The 24,777-nt window shown below is 41.1% G+C and overlaps 1 pseudogene; it reads right to left on the reverse strand.

Annotated features, from left to right (window-relative positions):
- Positions 1-11,506: 11,506 nt before the first annotated feature.
- Positions 11,507-15,423, reverse strand: LOC122922704 (annotated as a pseudogene).
- Positions 15,424-24,777: the final 9,354 nt, after the last annotated feature.

The following is a 24,777-nucleotide window of genomic DNA, read 5'->3' on the forward strand; positions in this document are numbered from 1 at the left end:
AGCATATTTCTATGGCCAGGCAGCTCAGACTCCAGTGTGCACTCCTCATGCCGCTAACATTTCTTTCACAAGGTGTACTACTCTGAATCCTGCTACTTTGTTACCAATCACATATTCAGAAATGGTGGAAAGGGGCATAGAAGGTACAGGGAGCCTCCTAAATGACATGATGGAACATGACCTCCATGACTGTGTACAGTTAATGCAACAAGAAACGTCAGAATTTAATCATGTACTTGAAAACTCCCTTCATAACCCTGAGTTTTAGTATTTTGTAAATGAAACAGGTTGATAGGAGAGGACGGCCGGTTCCACACTGGATATGCAGTGGTCACACAGCATGAGGTAGGGATAGCTGCACCACTGCCACCTCACATGTCAGCGCAAGAGGCGCAGCTGAAAGCACTCACTGAGGCATGGAAATTGGCCAAGGGAAAGAAGGTGAACATCTACATGGTATGCTTTTGGTACTGCACATGACTATCGACCCATATGGCGGGCTAGAGACTTTCTAACATCAGCAGGCCGGCCAATTAAAGATAAAGACTTTGTACTTGAACTTATGAACTCTCTGTTATTACCAGAGGAGGTTGTTATTAAAGGGGTTCTGCAGTTTTTTTTAAACTGATGATCTATCCTCTGGCTTAAGATGGGGTGTTATTTGACACCTATGATTTTTATATTTTGCGTTTGGCACTTTTTAAAATTTTATTACAAATTAACATTCATTTTAATATAAATGCTGCCCTGGCTTCTTGTGTACCCAGTGTAATGACTGAGCTCTTATGGAGAAGCAAATAACCGCAAAGGCAGGAAAATTCAATCCAACAATTCCAGTGCCACCCCTGAGTTGTGTGGCCCTATTCGGAGGCCCAGTTTGCCCTGGTTTGTTTTGTAAAACCAATAGCAGACGACTGTTTATGGCAACAGTCAGTGATAGAAAATGTCTGTTCCGATGGAAACCGTCACTATTACTGTAACGAGTATTTCTAGGAAAGTACTCTGCAGATTTTACACTAAAGATCCAGCTGTTCAGCGTTGCATGTCCCAGTGGTTTGGAGAATGATAATGAACTGGAATGACAGCGAGAGGAGCAGAGAGGAGAACCTCTGACAGATGATCTGATTAGAAGAAGGGCGCATGGTGATCAGTTTACGAATCCCGTTTTTTAGGCAACGCCCCAAGGAGGGGCAAATCAAGCCGCAGAGGACCAGGAGGGGCGGCAGGAAACCAAAAAGGACACATACAGATACGCTCTCAGGTAAGGAGGACAATCTAGTCATTAACATTTATTCTACTAATCTATCACCGATACAGATTACAGTTTTACAGAAGGGTTTATCATTTTGTCCCACGCAAGCAATAAACACATTTTTACTAGAACAGGAACTACAGAAATTTTACCGGACTCTAAGGCTGAAAGCTCATTTTCAGGAACTAATACCTGAACAGCCTAACTTTCCTACCACACCAGGATCCCTATCCATTAAGTTCATTTATGCCCCCTAAAAACAAACATCCCATAGAAACCTATATTTCCCTTTCCCAGAAGCTAATAAGATATTCTCATGGCAAATACTGAGGGCCACTTTAAACATACCAATAATCTGCCCCAGGAAGAGAAAATAGCACATAACACATTACAACAAAATAAGGACATTATCATCAAACCTGCGGATAAAGGTGGAGCTCTTGTCGTCATGGACAAGAAGGATTATTTGGCGGAAATTAACAGACAACTTTCTGATACGGAAACGTACGAAACACTACCAAGGGATACTCCATGGATACAGGAATTAATTTCCCACACCATTTATACATATTCACTACAAGGCATCATAGACCCAAAAACGGCTAATTTCCTCACCAAACAAGACCCCATCACCCCGGTATTCTACATATTACCCAATATTTATAAAGATCTCACTAAACCACCAGGACGCCCTATTGTTGCCTCTACCGATAAAAATTTTTCACCCTTATCAATTAACTTAGAAAAAATCCTGACCCCTCTAATAAAAACATCCAAATCCTTTATACTAGACACCTCCGATTTCCTAAAAAATAATAATACAAGGAATAGATACACCAGCAGACTGTAACTTGTTGACACTGCATGTCAACAGCTTATACACATCCATCGCACACGAGAAAGGAGTACAAGCCACAGCAAGACTTCTAAGTGGACATTCTAGCCTTAGCAATTTGCAACAGGAATGTTGCCTTAAACTACTTGAGATCATACTTACAAAAATGTTTTTCTTATTTCGGGACAACTACTACAGCCAGAAGAGAGGCACCGCTATGGGGTCCAATGTGGCCCCACCTTATGCTATCGCGTTTATGATTATGTTTGAGGAAGACCATGTCTACACACATCCCCTGTTCCAACAACACGCTCATATATGGCTTCGTTTTATAGATGACATTTTCTGTGTCTGGAAAGGCCCAACATCAACCATACATGATTTTGTCAAGGACCTTAACCACATATACAGTGAACTGGGATTCAGCTCACATATTACCGTATTTTTCGCCCTATAAGACGCACCCCCCCCAAAAGTGGGGGAAAAATAGCAGTGCGTTTTATGGGGCGAATGCTGCATTTTGCCGAATTTTCAATGATATGTGTATCAGCTGAGAGGGAGGAGGAGCTGGGGGCCGGCATATGTAGTGACTCATGCTGCCAGCACCCGTCCTCCCGTCCTGCCTCCTCCCTCCTCTCTGCTACTGAGTGCTTGTAAGTAATACAGGCGCTGATTACCCTGAATTTTTATATATTAACAATGCCTACAATTATAGATAAGATTATATACAGTGAGCGGGGCCCGTGTGGTAAAATAAAGTCACTGCACGGGCCCCGCTGTCATTATTAAACCAGATGGGACCCCCACCCCCTGTATTGGGGGTCATTTACACTACAGGGACACTGTTATGGAGGGGATCTGTGGACGACACATAGCATAAGATGCTATATATGTGTCATCCCCAGATCCCCCCATAACATTGTCATCCACAGATCCCCATAACAGTGCCATCCAGAGACCCCAATAACAGCCATCCAGAGATTCCCATAACAGTGTCACCCACAGATTCCCCATAACAGTGTCACCCACAGATCCCCCATAACAGTGTCACCCACAGATCCCCCATAATAGTGTCATCCACAGACCAACATTAGTTCAAAACCCACCAAAAGCACACCTTTTGGTTAAAAAAAAATTCTCTTATTTTCCTCCTCAAAAACCTAGGTGCGTCTTATGGGCAGGTGCGTCTTATATGGCGAATAATACAGTAGCCAAAAGGAAATCAGTTTCCTTGACACACTGGTTAAGATTCACCAATCAGGATCACTCACCATAGACTTATACCATAAGCCCACGGACCGGAATAGCCTTCTTCATTATAGCAGCTGCCACCCCAGAGCCACCAAAAAAATCTTTACCGCGTTCACAATACACATGGGTCGACCGGATTGTCACGGACACTACTACCAAAAACATAAGACTTGACAATATGACCGATAAATTCGTACTAAGAGCTTATCCCAAGGCTATCCTGGATAAAGCCCTCCAAGATCTAAAAGATCCACCAACACCACCCAAAACTAAACAAGACAACTCCAATAGAATAGCATGTGTAACTACGTATCATCCCCTCATGCCCAAAATACAGCAGGCCCTCAGAAAGAATTAGTCATTACTATCTTACCCAGAGATCAAGGAATTTCAACAACATCCACTAACCTGCTAAAAGAGACCACCCAACATGAGAGATAAACTGATTAAAGCGGATATAGGTAGTTTCACTAGACCTCCCAAACAAACTTTCTTACGTAGCTAAAGACAAGGAACATATCCGTGCTTACACTGTGCCCAGTGCTCCAGCGTAAATAAAGGAGAATATGCCACACACCCTCGCAGCGGATGGGCCATTTTGATTAAAGGATTCTTCACCTGTGATTCGAGCTTTGTCGTCTATTTGATAAAATGTCCTTGTGGAATCGGATACGTCGGCGAGACAACACAACACAGGAGAGGGGGCAACCAGACGCTCCTCCTCCTGAAACAAAGGGAGGCCCTCTGGATCCATAAATTGGGGACACTAACACCACACGGCTTGAATCGTAAATGTGACTTTTTTATGAACTGTTGATGTATATTGAAATTTGTACCTTTCTTTTTCCACAGACCCACTCAATTATCCACAGCAGGTGAGGGTGATGTATTGGCCTCTGTCCCCTCCCTCCCCTTTTTTCCTCCCTCCCTCCCCTTTTTTCCTCCCTCCTCATGATTAGGCATATACCCCTTCTACTTGTAGACATGTATCCAATATGGGTATTTATCTTTTCAATATGTTTTCCTTCAATGCACATATAAAACATACAAACATATATATATATTATACCATGATATATCTTGTATTCCATCTTAGGATACCCATCCCATATATATCCTACAGACCCTTCCAACAATTATGCTCTATACCCACCAGGCCAACCCATCCCCCCTTCGACTAGCGCCATAATTCTTTTATTCCTCTTTACAAATAACCTTCTCCTTTTATCATCGACCTATTGTACTTTTAATAATACATTATAAATGTTCCCATATTACACTGATTCCCCCCCTTCTAATAGATCATTCATGCCCCCATATTAGGTTTCCATGTTATACAATGCCTCCGGCCTATATAGATCATAAAATATTAAATCGCCCCTGATATCCAGCTGTACATTCTAAACATGACGCTGGACTTGGGACATATCAGTCATCTCCTTCCATCTATGGCTGCGCCCAGTGGAAAGCAAGCAGGGTCCTCTTCCGGCCGTGTGACAATCCATGGAACGCACATGTGCGCTCCACACGCCGTGTCACTTCCGGTCACATGACCGGAACCACTGGCCAGCACATACAATTTGAACGGTGGCAAACACCGCCGGTAACCATGCATCCAGCGCCCCAGGAATGCTTTCACCCACTTCACAGGTAGATAACTGGCTTTATTTATTATTTTTTCCACAGACACTGTATAGAGCTTCGTCTCCATGCTACTCCAACCAAATATGGGAATTCATCACGTTTTGTGGCCATTCCTTCATGTCTGACTCCAATGCCTATGTAACTATGCATACCAGATCCTTTGTAGAACCAGCGTTTCAAGCTAATTTCAGTGTGTTTTCTCATATTTGGCACAGATGGTATTACCATGTTTGGAATAATGTATTCACAGTTTGAACATAGTCCTGTTCGGGGATTCTATAGTGGAATGTGGTCATAAGTATTAGAGATTCACAGTATTCCCATCATTCTAAAATATAACTTTTAATATTTTTATATAAAACAGTTTTTACACCCTTCAAAATATATTATTTCAATAATAAAAAATAAAAAATAAAGAGAAAATGAAAATCAGAAACTAGGGGCAGATAATCTTGTAATATAGTGGTTCAGTTAAATTGATGTTGAAATGAACCTATGGGGGGCAGTATCCCTAAATCTGGCCCTGGTGTAGCAGCCCTGCCTAAATACGGAATAGCCGCCCCGATAGGGGCGATCCCGTCTCCCGTACCTCCTGGTGTCCCTTATTGTCCCTCTCAGGAGATGGATGCCTGATATATAGGGGACCCTAGTGAAGGATATATCGGCTATTCTACACCACAAAACACAAAAACAGTTATATAGATACCCAAAAATAGGTGACAAAAAACACCCAATTACCAAGTGTGAACAAAAAGAAAGAGTCAAATGTCCAAAACCGTCCCTACGCGTTTCGCCCGGTTGGTGTCAGGCTCATCAGGGGACATATTTGACAATGATTATCTATCACCATATATAGTTACAAATATTATTATACTACAAATACAAATTTTGGTCTCTTTTTAATTTTATTTTTCTCTTTGAAGATAATAAAGATAAATTGATACATATAGCAACAAAACAACAAAAAATAGGCCAAAGGTCGAGAACGTAATTCAATCAATTTGATAAAACGTTTGTTTTTAGTAAGAGAAAGTAAAGAGGTAAATACTAAGGTCTAATTTTTAATAAACAGACCATTCGTATATCTCGTACTATAAATTGTGGCCTAACTGGGGTGTGCCAAATCATATATCTTGGTATATAGCCCAGTTTTATAAAACATCAGTGCCTGTATAATTATACCAGGCCGAACAAGTATAAGATGCAAGTAAATCGGACAACAATGGTATAACAGAATATACTGGCTATAGATCAGTATTACCAACTGAACCACATAAATATATATAACGTCACCAGATAAATATGTATCACTGAATGGTATAATCGACGTATTATAGTGGTATCAAATGATGCAGTCAGTAATACTTGCGTGCCCCTTAATTGGCTAGATAGGAGGGTCAGCAGTGGTATCCGCAAGTTAGGTTGCTGATGACGATGGTAACGTCATGGTGGCCCGATGGTGTCCGTGGAGAGGCGGCCTGGATTAGACGGCGTTCCTGCTTTTTAAGCCTGTAATTTCCGGGTCTTAGTCACATGATCGGCCCACGTGGGGGCGACGTCTGATGACGTATACTCCTAATGTGTCATCCTCTGTGGGAGGGGAAACAGATAGCGTCTGGCAACAGACGCACCCGCATGACTGCTGCGCCGATCATGTGATATCTCTAGCCGTTCCTAATCACATGACTCAATCATCCGCTGACATCCTCAACTGGTTAATGAGGAGAGGCCAAGTGGGGTCGATGGCTAAGGAGCACTGTTGTAAAGCTATTAATATATTTTATTTTATTTGTAGCCACATATTCAATAAGATTAAATGATAGTATCCAGTTAACAGGATAGCTATCTACAGACAACAGGCCAATAGTTTCATTGTGGCCAATTTTAATTGTTGAAGGGTGATTAGCTGAAGTATATAATCAGGGCCATAAATACATAGATTAAGCCTCCGATTGATAATTATTAAGATATAAGGGATATGATGATCCCAAACGGTACATTAGACGACTAAATAAAACACGCATAGTCTATAGACTCATTTAATCCAGCTGGTGTGACAGTATTTAACCTAAATATCCACCTTGATTCTTTTTGTTTCAACAGTTTGTCCAGGTCCCCACCTCTTTTGGATATTTTTATAACCTCAATCATCGAGAAATGTATGGTTTTGATGGATCCGGCATGTCTGCTCCATACATGTCTAGATATGGGTTTATCCCGTTTATTACGTATGTCCCCGATATGCTCAAGGATACGTTTTTTAAAAACCCTTTTAGTTTTACCTATATATTTTAGTCCACAGTCACATTGAGCCATATATATGACTCCAGATGTGTTACAGTTAGCAAAGTTACGGGCATGAAATATTCGATCTCCCGTACTATTAGAAAACGTTTTCCCTAAAGTTATGAATGTACAGGCCTTACATTTGCCACATTTATGTGTGCCCACCTGTCTATTGGACAGCCAGGTGGTCTTTTCTGGGGGCTCAAAGTGACTGTGGACCAAAGTGTCGCCAACATTGCGTCCACGTCTAAAGGTAATGGCCGCATTTTCAGGTAGTACTTGTGTTAAATCGGGGTCTGTCTTAAGTAAAGACCAATACCGGTTTAAAATCGCTCGAACCTGTTGGGACTCGGAATCATAGGTACCAACAATCCTTATTAGATCTTGAGGATTTGTTATCTTAGTTTGTGAATGTAATAAAGCGGTGCGATCCTTGGATTTGGCCCAGTCCCATGCTTTGTATAAGCAAGGGCTAGGGTACCCCCTCTGTTTAAAACGGTCAAAAAGTTTTGATGCTTCATGTGTAAAGTTTTTATTGTCTGAGCAGTTTCTGCGAACTCTTAAAAATTGCCCCTTTGGGATGCCCCTCTTAAGGGGAGTGGGGTGGAAGCTTTCCCAGCGTAAAAGACTGTTGGTCGAAGTTTTTTTCCTAATGAGCGTTGTTTTGATGTTGTTATGTTCGTCTCTCTCTAGACATACATCCAAAAAATTTATACTGTTACGGTGTATTTCAGATGTAAAAAACAGTCCAATATGATTGGAATTAAGTCTGTCCATAAATTGCTGAAATTCATCAGCTGTCCCAGACCATAAAAGAAAGATATCGTCTATGAATCTGGACCAGAGTGTAATAAATCTGGTCCAAGATGTCATAAATTCAGAAAACACGACCGTGTCCTCCCACCAGCCCAGGAGTAGGTTAGCATACGTCGGTGCACATGGGCTACCCATCGCGGTACCCCTGAGCTGGTGGTAGAAGCGGTCGTCAAAAATAAAATAATTGTGTGTCAATATGAAATTAAGAAGTTGGAGGATAAACTGATTATGTCGGTGTAAATCCACAGATCTGGAATCCAAAAAATATTTAACTGCTGATAGACCTTTATTATGAGGGATAGAAGTGTAAAGGGCTTCTACATCAATAGACGCAAACCAAACGTCAGACTCTATAGCGACACCCTCAACTCTTTGCAGTAGATCAGTCGTATCCCATAGATATGAGGGAAGTGTAGATACAAAGGGACGTAGAACTTTATCGATATATACACCGGCATGGTGAGTAAGACTCTCGATCCCAGACACTATGGGGCGTCCTTTCAAGGGACAAATGCCCTTGTGTATTTTTGGAAGCCCATAGAAAGTTGCTGTTCTTGGGGTAGTAGATATTCAAATTCTTTACGGTCAATGCACTTATTCTCCAAACCCTCTTGTAGTATCTGAGATAGCTCTGTCTGGAATCTATCAGTCGGATCCACCCTCAAAATGGCATAATTCTTTTTGTCTAGAACCAAGGAGAGACACATGTCTCTATATTGTTGTAATGAAAGGACAACAATGTTCCCCCCCTTGTCTGATGATTTAATAATGATATCCCTATTTTGGCTCAAATTTTGTAATGCAATCATTTCTGCCGGAGTGTAGTTTTTTGTAGTGGTGGTATAAGCTATTTTTTCCAAGTCCCGTGTGACTGATTTTAAGAAAATGTCTATATTTGCGTCATTCAATGTTTTTGGTGGCATCTTGACACTTTTATTTTTTAGAGTAGTGAAGGGACCCTGACCCGTAGGTCGTTCACCTTCCTCTAAGAGGTGTACCAGGGTGTCGATGCCCTCAAGATCGCTTATTTCTACCCCTAGGTCTAGGCATCTCTGTTTATCTAATGATGAAAAAATCTTATGCCAGCGTAATTTCCTGGCAAAGAGTTGTATATCTTTAATCCAGTCGAAGCAGTTAAATCTCGTAGTTGGTACATAAGTGAGTCCCTTTCTTAATATAGACATCTCATCCTCCGACAACACTTTCCCTGATAAGTTTATGATTAGGGAGTCATCTGTGGATAGACGATCTATTTTTTGTGGGTATAAGACTGGGTGGGTACACGATCCCTTAGCGAATAGGTGTTCGATTGGGTTTGGTCTAAAAAAGGTACAGTTGTAGTCGTGGAGGGAGGTAACGATGTTGGTATAGCATAGGAGGAAGATGGCCCAGATGTATACCCTTCTTGTTCTGATTGTTCCAGATTTAGCCTTTCCCTGTCCCCTTGTCCTCCTCTGTTTCGGGGTCCCCATGATTTAGAGGTTTGACCGCCGGTGAAGGACTCGTTCCTCCAATTGGACCTGGGGGCTGAATATCTATTACGTCCCCTATAACGACCTCTGCCTCTTCAATTAGATCTTGGGTTGGGGTATTGTGGTCGATGGGTGGAGGATTCTGGATCCATGTTTGGAATAATCATGTTTGACATTGATTCCCATATAATCATGTTCACCAGATCTATCATACTCCTTGCTACCCCAGTTCCCTTGATTTATGCAGTGCTCTTATATTTGAATAATCATGTTCTCTGAAAAATCATGTTTTTTTCCATAATGCGTATACAATCAGGTTTTACATATATGACTTCACCAGGCTCTGGACACTATTTTCGCTGCTATAATTATACAATTGAATTATGCTCTTTGGTTTGAAGATTTTCTATTGTTATATTATAATTTTGATACTTACTTTCATGTCCTTCCATCCGATGACGACCCACTTAAAACAATTGTTTTATACTATTTCAGATAATGTGACCGCTGATGAAGTTCCATCGTGACCGAAACGTCAGGTCAGAAATATTCTGTTATTTATATGTACCACTGGGCAAATGGATGATGCAGATCATGTGAAATAAAGCTATACTTTAATTGCAAAACTTTAACCTGAGTGCCTCAATACTTTATCATTTGGTGATCCGTTTAGACTGCAAGTGAAAATGGATATCACATCCCAAGCCTAGGGCGGCAGTGTCTACACAAACAATGCAAAAACCCTACTCTTTCTATCTCCTTATTGCCTAATACCTTCACAAACTTTGCTCTTGTGTGTAACTTTGTCAACTCCACCGTCACTTTATATATCTGCAATGTGACTTTACAAAATCTAGTTTTTAATGTTTTATTTTTGGAAACTATATATTTTTTTTTACACTTCATCTCAGTTTGTCCATGGGGGCACCAACAGCTCTACATATCTGCAAGTACCTCTGTGGACAAATATTAATCCCTTACTCCTGAGTCAGACTCTCAAAGACTAGCCTCTTTAGAAAAAAATGTACAACCCTCAGTAGGCCCTTCCTCGATCAATAACCTGGATCTGGAACTTTCCCAACTTCAACTAAGGTTAAATCTTTCCAAAAAAGAGTAAACTCAAAAGACACATTTACCCCCCCCCCCCCCAGTCTGATTGTAAAATGTGCCCTAATAGATGAGCCTGATTGCTGAATGATCAGACTGAATGAGCTGCTTGGCCAGTGATCACAGATGTATGACATTTACTTGTGTGGATAAAAAAGATCTGTACATTTTTCTTTTAATAAATGATTAAAAAGTCAGTTTTGTTAGTGGTCAAATACTGATATGTCCATATGTTAAAAACAACAAATATTTAGAGGGTTTCTATTCTTTTTCTTTGCACTCTCCCGCAGTGTGGGTGGAGGTGTGAATACAGTGATAAGAAGCAAGGTCCATGAGCACAATTAATCTTCACTGCTCTGGAAATAAACAAGTCTCTTCTCTTCCTTATATGCACAATACTTTTCCTCCATGGATCCCAGTCACAACTGACCCCAGGCAAATATAATTAGGAAATTTGACAGATTCAGGCTACTTTGTACTACTAGTTTGGTTTTAATGATAAAACATTTCACACATTATGAACATGAACAGGTCTCTCGTCTGTGTGACTTCTCAGGTGTTTAACAAAAATGATTGCTCAATATATTTCCCACATTCTGCACATAAATGTGGTTTCTCTCCTGTGTGAATTATCTGATGTTTAACAAGATCTGATTGAGGCCTCTTGCACACAAATGTTTTTTTTCCATGTACGTTCCATTTTTTGGTTTCTGTATGCGGTTTGTACTCCGCATGCATTCCGTTTCCGTACTTCTGTTCAAAGATAGAACAGTAATATCCTTGTCTATTATGCGGACAATAAAAGGACATGTTCTATCAGGGGCCAGCTGTTCCGTTCCACAAAAAACGGAATGCACATGGATGTCATCCGTATTTTTTGCGGATCCATTTTTTGCGGACTGCAAAATACTGAAAAAGCCATATGGTCGTGTTCAAGAATCCTGATTTGTAGAACACTTCTTACATTATGAATATGGCTTCTCTCCTGTGTGACGTCTCTCATGTCTAACAAGATCAGATTTTTTTGTAAAAGATATCCCACATTCTGAACATGGATATGGCTTCTCTCCTGTGTGACTTCTCTCATGTACAACAAGATCAGATTTTTGCAAAAAAGATTTCCCACATTCTGAACATAAAAATGACTTGTGTGTGTGACTTCTCTCATGTCTACCAAGACTTGATTTATCTGTAAAGGCCTTCTGACATAGTGAACATGAATATGGCTTCTCTCCTGTGTGACTTCTCTCATGTCTAAGAAGATGCGATCTATCTGTAAAGGACTTCTCACATAGTGAGCATGAATACGGCTTCTCCCCTGTGTGAATTCTCTCATGTGTAACAAGGTGTGATTTATGTGTAAAACACTTCTCACATTCTGAACAGGAGTATGGTTTCTCTCCTGTGTGAATTCTGTGATGTGTAACAAGATTTGATTTCTTCATAAAACATTTCCCACATTCTGAACATGAATATGGCTTCTCACCTGTATGACTTTTCTCATGTAAAACAAGACTTGATTTATCTGTAAATGATTTCCCACATAGTGAACATGAATATGGCTTCTCCCCTGTGTGAATTCTCTTGTGTGTAACAAGATGTGATTTAGATGTAAAACACTTTCCACATTCTGAACAGGAGTATGGCTTCTCCCCTGTGTGAATTCTCTTATGTGCAACAAGATTTGATTTCTTCATAAAACATTTCCCACATTCTGAACATAAATATGGCTTCTCTCCTGTGTGACCTTTCTCATTTGTAACAAGACTTGATTTTTCTATAAACCAGTTCCCACTTTCAGAACACGAGTATGGCTTCTCCTCTGTGTGAATTCTTCTCTGTGTAGAAAGACCTGAGGTTTCTGTGAACTCTTTACCACACTGAAATCTTTCACCCTCTTTCTGACCTGCACTTGTGGTAACAATCTGTGCTTTGTCAGGAGAAGGTTCCTCATGATTAGGAGGATTATATGGCAGATCTGTACTGTGAAGTCCTGGATGTACATGGAGGGTAATGAGATTTTCTTGTGATGAGCACTGTATATCTTCATCTTCTGCTTTGTAATTCAGTGATAACACAACGTTTCCCTCAGAGAGATTTTCTGTTAGGAATTAAAATGCATTTCATGACTTTTTTTTTTAAACTACAAAGCAGACAAATTTACGTTTCTAATTTCTTCTGAGCCTGAAGAAGCCATTTCTTATGACACCGATGTCGGCCGTTTAACCCCTTCCATGCAGCGGTCCTTAGGGACTGCTGTATGGAGGGGCTAACCATCGGGACACTGCAGTGGCCCGATGCTTGAAAAGTAAACTGAGGGAGGGAGCGCCCTCCCCCATCGGGCCGCTGCACATTCGGCTTGCTATGGTATATCTAAGCCTGATCAGGCCAAGTGTAAATTCAAAATCACAGAATAAAGTGGTCTTAAATGGCAGAAAATGCTCAAGACCCCAAATGCTGTTGCGCATTTATAACCGGGGGAGCAAATCCTGCACATGTGATATGTTGCTAGCAGCAATCCCCAGCAAAATTGAATGTGTATGTGTGATTTCACGCTGGAGGTAAATGGGAGCTGCTGGCTGTGTGTCGTACTTCATGCCCCTATCAGTAACTACCCATACGGAACATGTAGATTAGCTTTAGGTCCCGTGCCACATTGAGATACCTTGACAGGGTGCGCGGGCTCCGGTATGTTCTTGATATAACAATATATTGGCGAACGTCTCATTTTAATATCAGGGGTGAGGGTTTAAGCCATATATTGTCAATTGCATTTACCATTGTAGTGCAACATTTTCAGTGATTTTGTTTTTCAAGTGTAAATTCACAATAAAGTGTACTGCAGTATATTGTAAGCCATCAGGCCCACTGGATCTTCAAGAACCAAGTGGGTCTGGGTCCCAAAAAAAAAAGGGAAAACTAAAAAGTAAAAATAACTAACGTCTTCCTATATACACACATAATTGTTTAAAATGGTAAAAAATAAAAAAACACTAAACATGTATGGTATCGCCGCCTCCATAACGACCTGATCTATAAAAATATTATGTGATCCAACCCATATGGTGAACACTGTAAAAAAAAGTAACAAAAACGGGCAAGAAAAGCCATTTTTTATCACCTTACATCACAAAAAGTGTAATACCAAGCTGTGTGGACGAGTTGTGTTTGTTAGTCTGGTGCATACAGCCGTACGAGACTGACTCCAATCGCAAAAGCCCCCCACCCAGAGCTATTAACGGCGGGGATCCACAATGAATTTCTTCTTCCTAGGCCTCAATTAACCCTTGGAGGACACTGTAATTTTCTATGGTTTCGCTCCCCGCCTTCCAAGAGCTATTACTTTTTTATTTTTCAGTCACATAGCTGTATTAGGGTTTTTAGCGGGACAAGCTGTACTTTCTCACATTGCATATGATGTAGTGGGGAGCTGGAAAAAATTCCAAATGGGGTCAAATTGGAAAAAAAACACAATTCCACCACAGTTTTATTGGTTTTCTTTGTAGGACGTTCCCAATCCCATACGGAACATGTAGATTAGCTTTAGGTCCCGTGCCACATTGAGATACCTTGACAGGGTGCGCGGGCTCCGGTATGTTCTTGATATAACAATATATTGGCGAACGTCTCATTTTAATATCAGGGGTGAGGGTTTAAGCCATATATTGTCAATTGCATTTACCATTGTAGTGCAACATTTTCAGTGATTTTGTTTTTCAAGTGTAAATTCACAATAAAGTGTACTGCAGTATATTGTAAGCCATCAGGCCCACTGGATCTTCAAGAACCAAGTGGGTCTGGGTCCCAAAAAAAAAAGGGAAAACTAAAAAGTAAAAATAACTAACGTCTTCCTATATACACACATAATTGTTTAAAATGGTAAAAAATAAAAAAACACTAAACATGTATGGTATCGCCGCCTCCATAACGACCTGATCTATAAAAATATTATGTGATCCAACCCATATGGTGAACACTGTAAAAAAAAGTAACAAAAACGTGCAAGAAAAGCAATTTTTTATCACCTTACATCACAAAAAGTGTAATACCAAGCTGTGTGGACGAGTTGTGTTTGTTAGTCTGGTGCATACAGCCGTACGAGACTGACTCCAAACGCAAAAGCCCCCCACCCAGAGCTATTAACGGTGGGGATCCACAATGAATTTCTTCTTCCTAGGCCTCAATTAACCCTTGGAGGACACTGTAATTTTCTATGGTTTCACTCCCCGCCTTCCAAGAGCTATTACTTTTTTATTTTTCAGTCACATAGCTGTATTAGGGTTTTTAGCGGGACAAGCTGTACTTTCTCACATTGCATATGATGTAGTGGGGAGCTGGAAAAAATTCCAAATGGGGTCAAATTGGAAAAAAAACACAATTCCACCACAGTTTTATTGGTTTTCTTTGTAGGACGTTCCCAATCCCTATGAAGTAAAACAGACTTGTTCTCTTAATTCTATAGGTCAGTACGATTACAGCGATACCACATTTATATAGTTTCATGGTTTTGTTTTTACGGTGTTCCCTATTAGATACAACTGACCTGTTCTCTTCATTCTCTGGGTCAGTACGATTACAGTAATACTACATTTATAGAGTTTTATTGGTTTTATTTTTAAGGTGTTCCCTATGAGATAAAACTGACCTGTTCCCTTCATTCTCCGGGTCAGTACGATTACAGTGATACCACATTTATATAGTTTTATGGGTTTTGTTTTTACATTGTTCCCTATGAAATAAAACTGACCTGTTTCCTTCATTCTCAGGGTCAGTACGATTACAGTGATACCACCTTTATATAGTTTTATGGGTTCTATGCAGCAGGTTCTAGTCTGCTAGTATCCTGCAAAGGTGTACTGCCTGTTTTCTGAATTTAACCCTTTGCTACTTGGCCTCTGGCTTATATCCATACTCACCGTGAGCTGCCTGCCCTAAGCTCAGACTGTTAGAATTCTGCCTGTCCTGACTTTAGCCTGTCTCTTTGTATGGTTTTACTTGATCCCTTGGTGCTCCGTACCCGTGTATCTTGACCCCTGTCAGCAGTCAACCAAAGACTACTCCAGGAGGTAGTGACCTGGCGGTTCTGTGTTAGCGACCAGATCCATTTATAGGGGTTGAAGGGTGACAGATCTCTTTGCTGGGAGTTGTAGTTCTCTGCTCTTATGTTCTGGACATGCTGAGAGTTGTAGTTCTCCAGGGAAATGATGAGCCATGTTTACAGCTCTACAGCTGGAACCACATATTAGATGTTTTAGGTTTAAAGGAAATGTCTTTTTTTTTATTATTGTTTCAACCTCTTCCAAGCCAGCATTTGTGTCAAATGTTTCCTCCTCCTAAGTGCCATATTTTTTTCTTCTCTGGTGGACACAGACGTATGAGGCTTGTACATAGGATCACCACCTTTCCCAATAAAAAGTAGTGGCCACGTGTAGATGGGTAAAAAGGGGATATGGCTCAAGATGGGGTGTTATTTGACACCTAAGATTTTTATATTTTGAGTTTAGCACCTTTTTTTTTATTACAAATTAACATTCATTTTAATATAAATGCTGCCCTGGCTTCACGTGTACCCAGTGTAATGACTGAGCTCTTATGGAGAAGCAAATAACTGCAAAGCCAGGAAAATTCAACCCCTCTACCAAGTTCAGTGCCAACCCTGAGCTGTGTGGCCCAATAGAAGACGACTGTTTATGGGGAGAGTCAGTGATAGAAAATGTATTTTCTGACGGAAACCGTCACTATTACTGTAACGAGTATTTTTAGGGAAGTACTCTGCAGGTTTTACACTAAAGATCCAGCTGTTAAGCCTTGTATGTCCCAGTGGTTGGGAGAACGATGATGAACTGGAAAGACAGCGAGAGTAGCAGAGAGGAGAACCTCTGACAGATGATCTGATTTGAAAAAGAGACCATGGTGATCCTTTTAGACTGCAAGTGAAATTGGATATCACATCCCAAGCCTAGGTTGGCAGTGTTTACACAAACAATGCAAAAACCCTACTCCTTCTATCTCCTCATTACCTATTACATTCACAAACTTTGCTCTTGTGTGTAACTTTGTCAACTCCACCGTCGCTTTATATATCTGCAATGTGACTTTACAAAATCTAGTTTTAAATGTTTTATTTACGGAAATTATGTTTTTGATTTTTACACTAAATCTCAGTTTGTCCATGGGGCACCAACAGCTCTACATATCTGCAAGTACCTCTGTGGACAAATATTAATCCCTTACTCCTGAGTCAGACTCTCAAAACGTTTAAGACTAGCCTCTTTAGAAAAAAATGTACAACCCTCAGTAGGCCCTTCCTTGATCAATAACCTGGATCTGGAACTTTCCCAACTTCAACTAAGGTACAGTGGGATGCAAAAGTTTGGGCAACCTTTTTAATCGTCATGATTTTCCTGTATAAATCGTTGGTTGTTACGATAAAAAATTTCAGTTACATATATCATATCGGAGACACACACAGTGATATCTGAGAAGTGAAATGAAGTTTATTGGATTTACAGAAAGTGTGCTATAATTGTTTAAACAAAATTAGGCAGGTGCTACATGTGGTCACTGTTGTTGTCATTTTATTGATTCCAAAACTTTTAGAACTAATTATTGGAACTCAAATTGGCTTGGTAAGCTCAGTGACCCCTGACCTACATACACAGGTGAATCCAATTATGAGAAAGAGTATTTAAGGGGGTCAATTGTAAGTTTCCCTCCTCTTTCCTCCTCCTTTTAATTTTCTCTGAAGAGTAGCAACATGGGGGTCTCAAAACAACTCTCAAATGACCTGAAGACACAGATTGTCCACCATCATGGTTTAGGGGAAGGATACAGAAAGCTGTCTCAGAGATTTCCGCCGTCTGTTTCCACAGTTAGGAACATATTGAGGAAATGGAAGACCACAGGCTCAGTTCAAGGTAAGGCTCGAAGTGGCAGACCAAGAAAAATCTCGGATAGACAGAAGCGACGAATGGTGAGAACAGTCAGAGTCAACCCACAGACCAGCACCAAAGACCTACAACATCATCTTGCTGCAGATGGAGTCACTGTGCATCGTACAACCATTTGGCGCACTTTACACAAGGAGATGCTGTATGTGAGAGGGATGCAGAGGAAGCCTTTTCTCCGCCCACAGCACAAAAAGTGCCGCTTGAGGTGGGCTAAAGCACATTTGGACAAGCCAGCTTCAATTTGGAATAAGGTTCTGTGGACTGATGAAACTAAAATTGAGTTATTTGGCCATAACAAGGGGCGTTATGCATGGAGGAAAAAGAACACAGCATTCCAAGAAAAACACCTGCTACCTACAGTAAAATATGGTGGTGGTTCCATCATGCTGTGGGGCTGTGGGGCTGTGTGGCCAGTGCAGGGACTGGGGATCTTGTCAAAGTTGAGGGACACATGGATTCCACCCAGTATCAGCAGATTCTGGAGACCAATGTCCAGGAATCAGTGACAAAGCTGAAGCTGCGCCGGGGCTGGATCTTTCAACAAGACAACGACCCTAAACACTGCTCAAAATCCACTAAGGCATTTATGCAGAGGAGCAAGTACAACGTTCTGGAATGGCCATCTCAGTCCCCAGACCTGAATATAATTGAAAATCTGTGGTGTGACTTAAAGAGAGCTGGCCATGCTCGGAAGCCATCAAACCTGAATGAACTAAAGATGTTTTGTAAAGAGGAATGGCCCAAAATACCTTCAACCAGAATCCAGACTCTTATTGGAACCTACAGGTAGAGGTGTTTAGAGGCTGTAATTTCTGCAAAAGGAGGATCTACTGAATATTGATTTCATTTCTTTTTTGTGGTGCCCAAATTTATGCACCTGCCTAATTTTGTTTAAACAATTATAGCACTTTCTGTAAATCCAATAAACTTCATTTCACTTCTCAAATATCACTGTGTGTGTCTCCTATATGATATATTTAACTGACATTTTTTTATCGTAACAACGATTTATACAGGAAAATCATGACGATTAACAAGGTTGCCCAAACTTTCGCATCCCACTGTAAATCCTTCCAAAAAAGGGTAAACTCAAAAGACACATTTACCCCCCCCAGTCTGATTGTAAAATGTGTCGTAATAGATGACCCTGAATGCTGAATGATCAGACTGAATGAGCTGCTTGGCCAGTTATCATAGATGTATGACATTTACTTCTGTGGAAAAAAAAGATCTGTCAATTTTTCTTTTAATAAATGATTAAAAAGTCAGTTTTGTTAGTGGTCAAATACTGATATGTCCATATGTTAAAAACAACAAATATATAGAGGGCTTCTATTCTTTTTCTCTGGATTCTCCCGCAGTGTGAGTGGATGTGTGATACAGTGATAAGAAGCAAGGCTCATGGGGTCAATTCATCTTCACTGCTCTTGAAATAAACAAGGCTCTTCTTCTCTTCCTTATATCCAGAATACTTTTCCTCCATGGATCCCAGTCACAACTGACCTCAGACAATTATAATTTAGAAATTTGACAGATTCAGGCTACTTTTCTGATGATTCTTAAGTTTGACTTTAGTGATAAAACATTTCACACATTGTGAACATGAACAGGTCTCTCTTCTGTGTGACTTCTCTGGTGTTTAACAAAATATGATTGATCAATACATTTCCCACATTCTGCACATAAATGTGGTTTCTCTCCTGTGTGAATTCTCTGATGCTTAACAACATCTGATTGATTTGTAGAACACTTCTTACATTACGAATATGGCTTTTAACCTGTGTGTCTTCTCTCATGTCTAACAAGATCAGATTTTTTTGTAAAAGATCTCCCACATTCTGAACAAGAATATGGCTTCTCTCCTGTGTGGCTTCTCCCATGTACAACAAGATCAGATTTTTGCAAAAAAGATTTCCCACATTCTGAACATGAAAATGGCTTCTGTCCTGTGTGGCTTCTCTCATGTCTACCAAGAGTTGATTTATCTATAAAGGCCTTCTGACATAGTAAACATGAATATGGCTTCTCTCCTGTGTGAATTCTCTCATGTCTAAGAAGATGTGATTTATAGGTATAGGACTTCTCACATAATGAGCATGAATACGGCTTCTCCCCTGTGTGATTTCTCTCATGTGCAAGCAGGTGTGATTTATGTGTAAAACACTTCTCACATTCTGAACAGGAGTATGGTTTCTCTCCTGTGTGAATTCTGTGATGTGTAACAAGATTTGATTTCTTTATAAAACATTTCCCACATAGTGAACATGAATATGGCTTCTCCCCTGTGTGAATTCTCTTGTGTGTAACAAGATGTGATTTACATGTAAAACACTTTCCACATTCTGAACAGGAATATGGCTTCTCCCCTGTGTAAATTCTCTCATGTGCAACAAGATTTGATTTCTTTATAAAATATTTCCCACATTCTGAACATGAATTTGTAACAAGACTTGAGTTTTCTATAAACCCGTTCCCACATTCAGAACACAAGTATGGCTTCTCCTCTGTGTGAATTCTTCTCTGTGTAGAAAGACCTGAGGTTTCTGTGAACTCTTTACCACACTGAAATCTTTCACCCCCTTTCTGGCCTGCACTTGTGGTAACAATCTGTGCTTGGCCAGGAGAATGTTCCTCATGATTAGGAGGACTATATGGCAAATCTGTACTGTGAAGTCCTGGATGTACATGGAGGGTAATGATATTTGCTTGTGATGAGCACTGTATATCTTCATCTTCTGCTTTGTAATTCAGTGATAACATGACGTTTCCCTCAGAGAGATTTTCTGTTAGGAATTAAAATGCATTTCATGACTTTTTTTTAACTACAAAGCAGACAAATTTATATTTCTAATTTCTTCTGAGGCTGAAAAAAACACATGCCGTTTTTGATGAGCTTTGAGGTTTTTGAGCCAAAGCCAAAAGTGGATCCAGCAAGAAGGAGAAGCAAAAGCCATTTCTTATGAATCCACACTTGGCTTTGGCAAAGAAAAAAACTGCCAAAAAAATACGTCTGGTTCTAACTTAAAAAGTTTTGTCTTTGATGAAGGGTGTATTCACATGGCCGTGTCTGTTTTGCATGGACACCATCTGTGTGCACCCAGAAATCTGGTGTCGAACATTCACAAAGTTTGATGCATTCTCTGCTTGTGCATAACTTTACAAATGTATTGGCTTTTAGATCACCTTTGACCACTTTTCAAAAAAGTTTTGGGGCACGGATCTCCACAGATGTGCCACAATTATAAAGGGAGTGTGCCTTTTAATAATCCTGGTGCATCTGATGCCATCTGGGGATAGATTAAGACTGGCATGTAAAACACAAGTCTTAAAGGAAATCAATTACCATCATCTTGGACTATTATCTGCAGTAGTACATGACTAGTTCTGTCCATAAGGAGTCCACAGACTGTAACATGATGGGGAGGACTCCTATGCGTGTGTGGACAGCAGTTCCGACAATGTATTTCAATGCAGCTTTGAGCGCAAACAGCGGGGAGGGTGGCAGTAGGACAATTCAAAAAAGAGTCATCTGCAGTACTACTCAGATCATGGTGACATGTCTGTTTTAATAGCTTCATGCATTCCTCATGCAATAACAATTCTGGGGCATCTATTCTTATAGCTCTATGTTGTGCGGGTCCTTTATTATTTGCACCATAAGTTATGAATTAATTGCTATTAGCCTGCAGTAAAGGTATAGAGGGGTGGTAACCAGTTGGAGGGGTGTAACTGCACAGTCTCACTCTATCCAATTAGTGCTGCCATTTTCAGACTGTGCAGGGATGCACCCACAACTGGTTACCTCCCCTCTGTACCCTTACTGAAGGCGAATAGCAATTCATTCATAACTTATAGTGCAAATAATAAGGGAATGGCACAACATACATAAGAATAGAGGCTCCAGAATTGTTATTGCATGAGGAATGCATGAAGCTATTAAAACAGACATGTCACGAGCGGTGACAGGTTCCCTTTAATAAATACCCCTTCTCCTCTTCCCCCTCCTCCCGGCCGTTGCGGGTGAGGCGGACCCAGTGCTAAGTATGGAGACACATGAATAGAATATTTACGTGGAATATACGGGGGATGGCCGAGAAAGCGAAATGGGTGGTCATGTTTGACGCAGTTACGAGACATCTTCCTGCGATTATATGTTTCCTTGAAACGCATCTTACATATGATATCAGTATGACTACCATGCCTGCTGCTCGGCCTACTCCCGGGGTGTTAGTGTTTTTGTCCATAGGAGTGTGGACTATATCCCAATTACTCACAGAACTTACAGAGAAGGTAGATTTGTCTTTTTGCATTGTCAGTTAAACAGTATTGTTTGCATCCTGGCCTTTGTGTATATTCCTCCACCATTTTCTATGTGTGTCATGTCACTCCTGGCGGACTTTACTGGCTGCACAGCAAGGTGCTCGGTATTGGTAACCGGGGACTTTAATGATGTCATGAACCTAGAGGAAGATAGATTTTCCAGGGATCATGTATATAACGTAAATAAAGATAAACTTACACCGCTAAGAAGGGTTTGCCGGGAGCCGGCATTGACAGACATTTGGCGATATTTGTATCGAGAAAAAAAGAGCATTTTCTTGCTTTAGTCGATCAAATACAGTAATGTATAGAACTGACCTAGCTGAAAATGAAGTATGAAATACATACGATCTCCGACCATTCTCCAATAGTGGTAACGATTAAAATGGGGTATGATAAGAGGAAAACGAGAAGTTTTAGATTAAATCCCCATTGGATTAAGTTCGTTAAGGAGCAGGAAAATATAACAAATGAGATCTGGGAATTTTGGCTACTGAATGCTCTGTCGGCACCTTTGCAGTTTGTATGGGATTCCTTCAAAGCGTTTTTGCGTGGAGTTTATGTGGCCAAAATTAGCTGGAAAAAAAAAAGAATATGTGGCAAAAGAACTAGCCTTAAAAAAAAGGGTCCAGTCCTTACAGGAAGAGATAGTAAAAAATACGAACTCTGCTGTACAATTACAGTTTGAAGAAGCTAAACTGGAGTATAAAAATTATCTACTAGAAAAAGCACAACATAGTTTTTTTTTACAGGAGCCAAATACCATATTTTTCGCTTTATAAGACGCACCTGATTATAAGACGCACCTAGGTTTTTGAGGAGGAAAATAAGAAAAAAAAAAATTTGAACCAAAAGGTGTGCTTTTGGTGGATTTTGAACCAATGGTCTGGGGATGACACTGTTATGGGGGGGATCTGTGGATGACGCAGTGTTATGGGGGATCTGTGGATGACACACTGTTATGGTGGATCTGTGGATGACGCAGTGTTATGGGGGATCTGTGGATGACGCACTGTTATGGGGGATCTGTGGGTGACGCACTGTTATGGGGGGGGGATCTGTGGATGACACACTGTTATGGTGGATCTGTGGGTGACGCACTGTTATGGGGGATCTGTGGGTGACGCACTGTTATGGGGGATCTGGGGATGACACTGTTATGGGGCTCTGTGGATGACGCACTGTTATGGCGCTCTGTGGATGACGCACTGTTATGGGGGGAGGAAATCTGTGGATGATGCACTGTTATGCGGGATGTGTGCTGTGACATATAGGGCCATGAGGGGGGCCAGCATAAGATGCTATATGTGTGCGTGACACACATATAGCATCTTATGCTGGTCCCCCTCGTGGCCCTATGTTTCACAGCATTACAGTACTTTATTCTTTGTATGTAAAATCTTTCTTTAATCCTGAATCAATCGCTCTCCTTTTGATAAACTAGCTGACACTGATATATCGCCGGCCGCTATGCTGCACAGTGTGGCCGGTGATACATCAGTCACAGTGCGTGGAGGGAGGGGGGGCTGGAGGCAACTCACAGCGGGGCCCGGTGCAGTCACTGTATTACACCGGGCCCCGCGCACAGAAGTCTCTTTGTATGTAAAATCTTTTATTAATCCTTTATCAATCGCTCTCCTTTTGATAAACTAGCCAAATCGCCCGCATCAGTACTCACTATGAATGCCGCGTGCGGTCCGGCCGGCGTGTGATTGACGTCACGCTCCTCCCACTTCATTAATGAAGCAGGATGAAGTCGCCGGAGGGACCGCACGCTACATTCATAGTGAGTACTGATGCGGACGATTAGGCTAGTTTATCAAAAGGAGAGCGATTGATAAAGGATTAATGAAAGATTTTACATACAAAGAGACTTCTGTGCGCGGGGCCCGGTGTAATACAGTGACTGCACCGGGCCCCGCTGTGAGTTGCCTCCAGCCCCCCCTCCCTCCCCGCACTGTGACTGATGTATCACCGGCCACACTGTGCAGCATAGCGGCCGGCGATATATCAGTGTCAACCATCGTTCTATAAGACGCACTGTCACCCCCCCTCTTTTTGGGGGAAAAAAAGTGTGTCTTATAAAGCGAAAAATACGGTACTTCTTTCAGGCAGGGAAACCTAGAAATCTTTTATCATCTTTGATCCAAAACCCAAAAAATACCAACAGGATAAAAAAGATCAGACTGGAGAATGGGGTGGCTACCACGCGTCCAGAGGAGATTGAGCGGGCGTTCATGAAATATTACAAAACCTTATATATAAATAACAATAGGCAGCAGGATGGAGACGTTGTAAAGTTCCTGGAGAACATTAACAGAAGAGGATTGTAAAATACTAAACCGACATATAGATTTAAAGGAAGTCTCTGCGGCTTTAAAGACGATCCGGGGAAATTCTTCTCCAGGGACTGACGGTCTCCCGTTTGAAATTTATCGCCAGTATGGAGATCCTGCCAATGTTACTACAGGTCCTAAATAAAGATGCGAATATGAGACGCACAGGAGTGGAAGAAACCACAGAAGGAGGCCACAGTGAAGAGGATTCGCCCCTCCTCTGACGAGTTTAACAATGAGATAGGAATACTGGGCCCTCTCTCTGCAGGTAGAACCATGCGATAGGAATACTGGGCCCTCTCTCTGCAGGTAGAACCATGCGATAGGAATACTGGGCCCTCTCTCTGCAGGTAGAACCATGCGATAGGAATACTGGGCCCTCTCTCTGCAGGTAGAACCATGCGGTAGGAATACTGGGCCCTCTCTCTGCAGGTAGAACCATGCGATAGGAATACTGGGCCCTCTCTCTGCAGGTAGAACCATGCGATAGGAATACTGGGCCCTCTCT

Source organism: Bufo gargarizans, unplaced genomic scaffold (assembly GCF_014858855.1).
Source record: "Bufo gargarizans isolate SCDJY-AF-19 unplaced genomic scaffold, ASM1485885v1 fragScaff_scaffold_65_pilon, whole genome shotgun sequence".
Classification (NCBI taxonomy): Eukaryota; Metazoa; Chordata; class Amphibia; order Anura; family Bufonidae; genus Bufo; species Bufo gargarizans.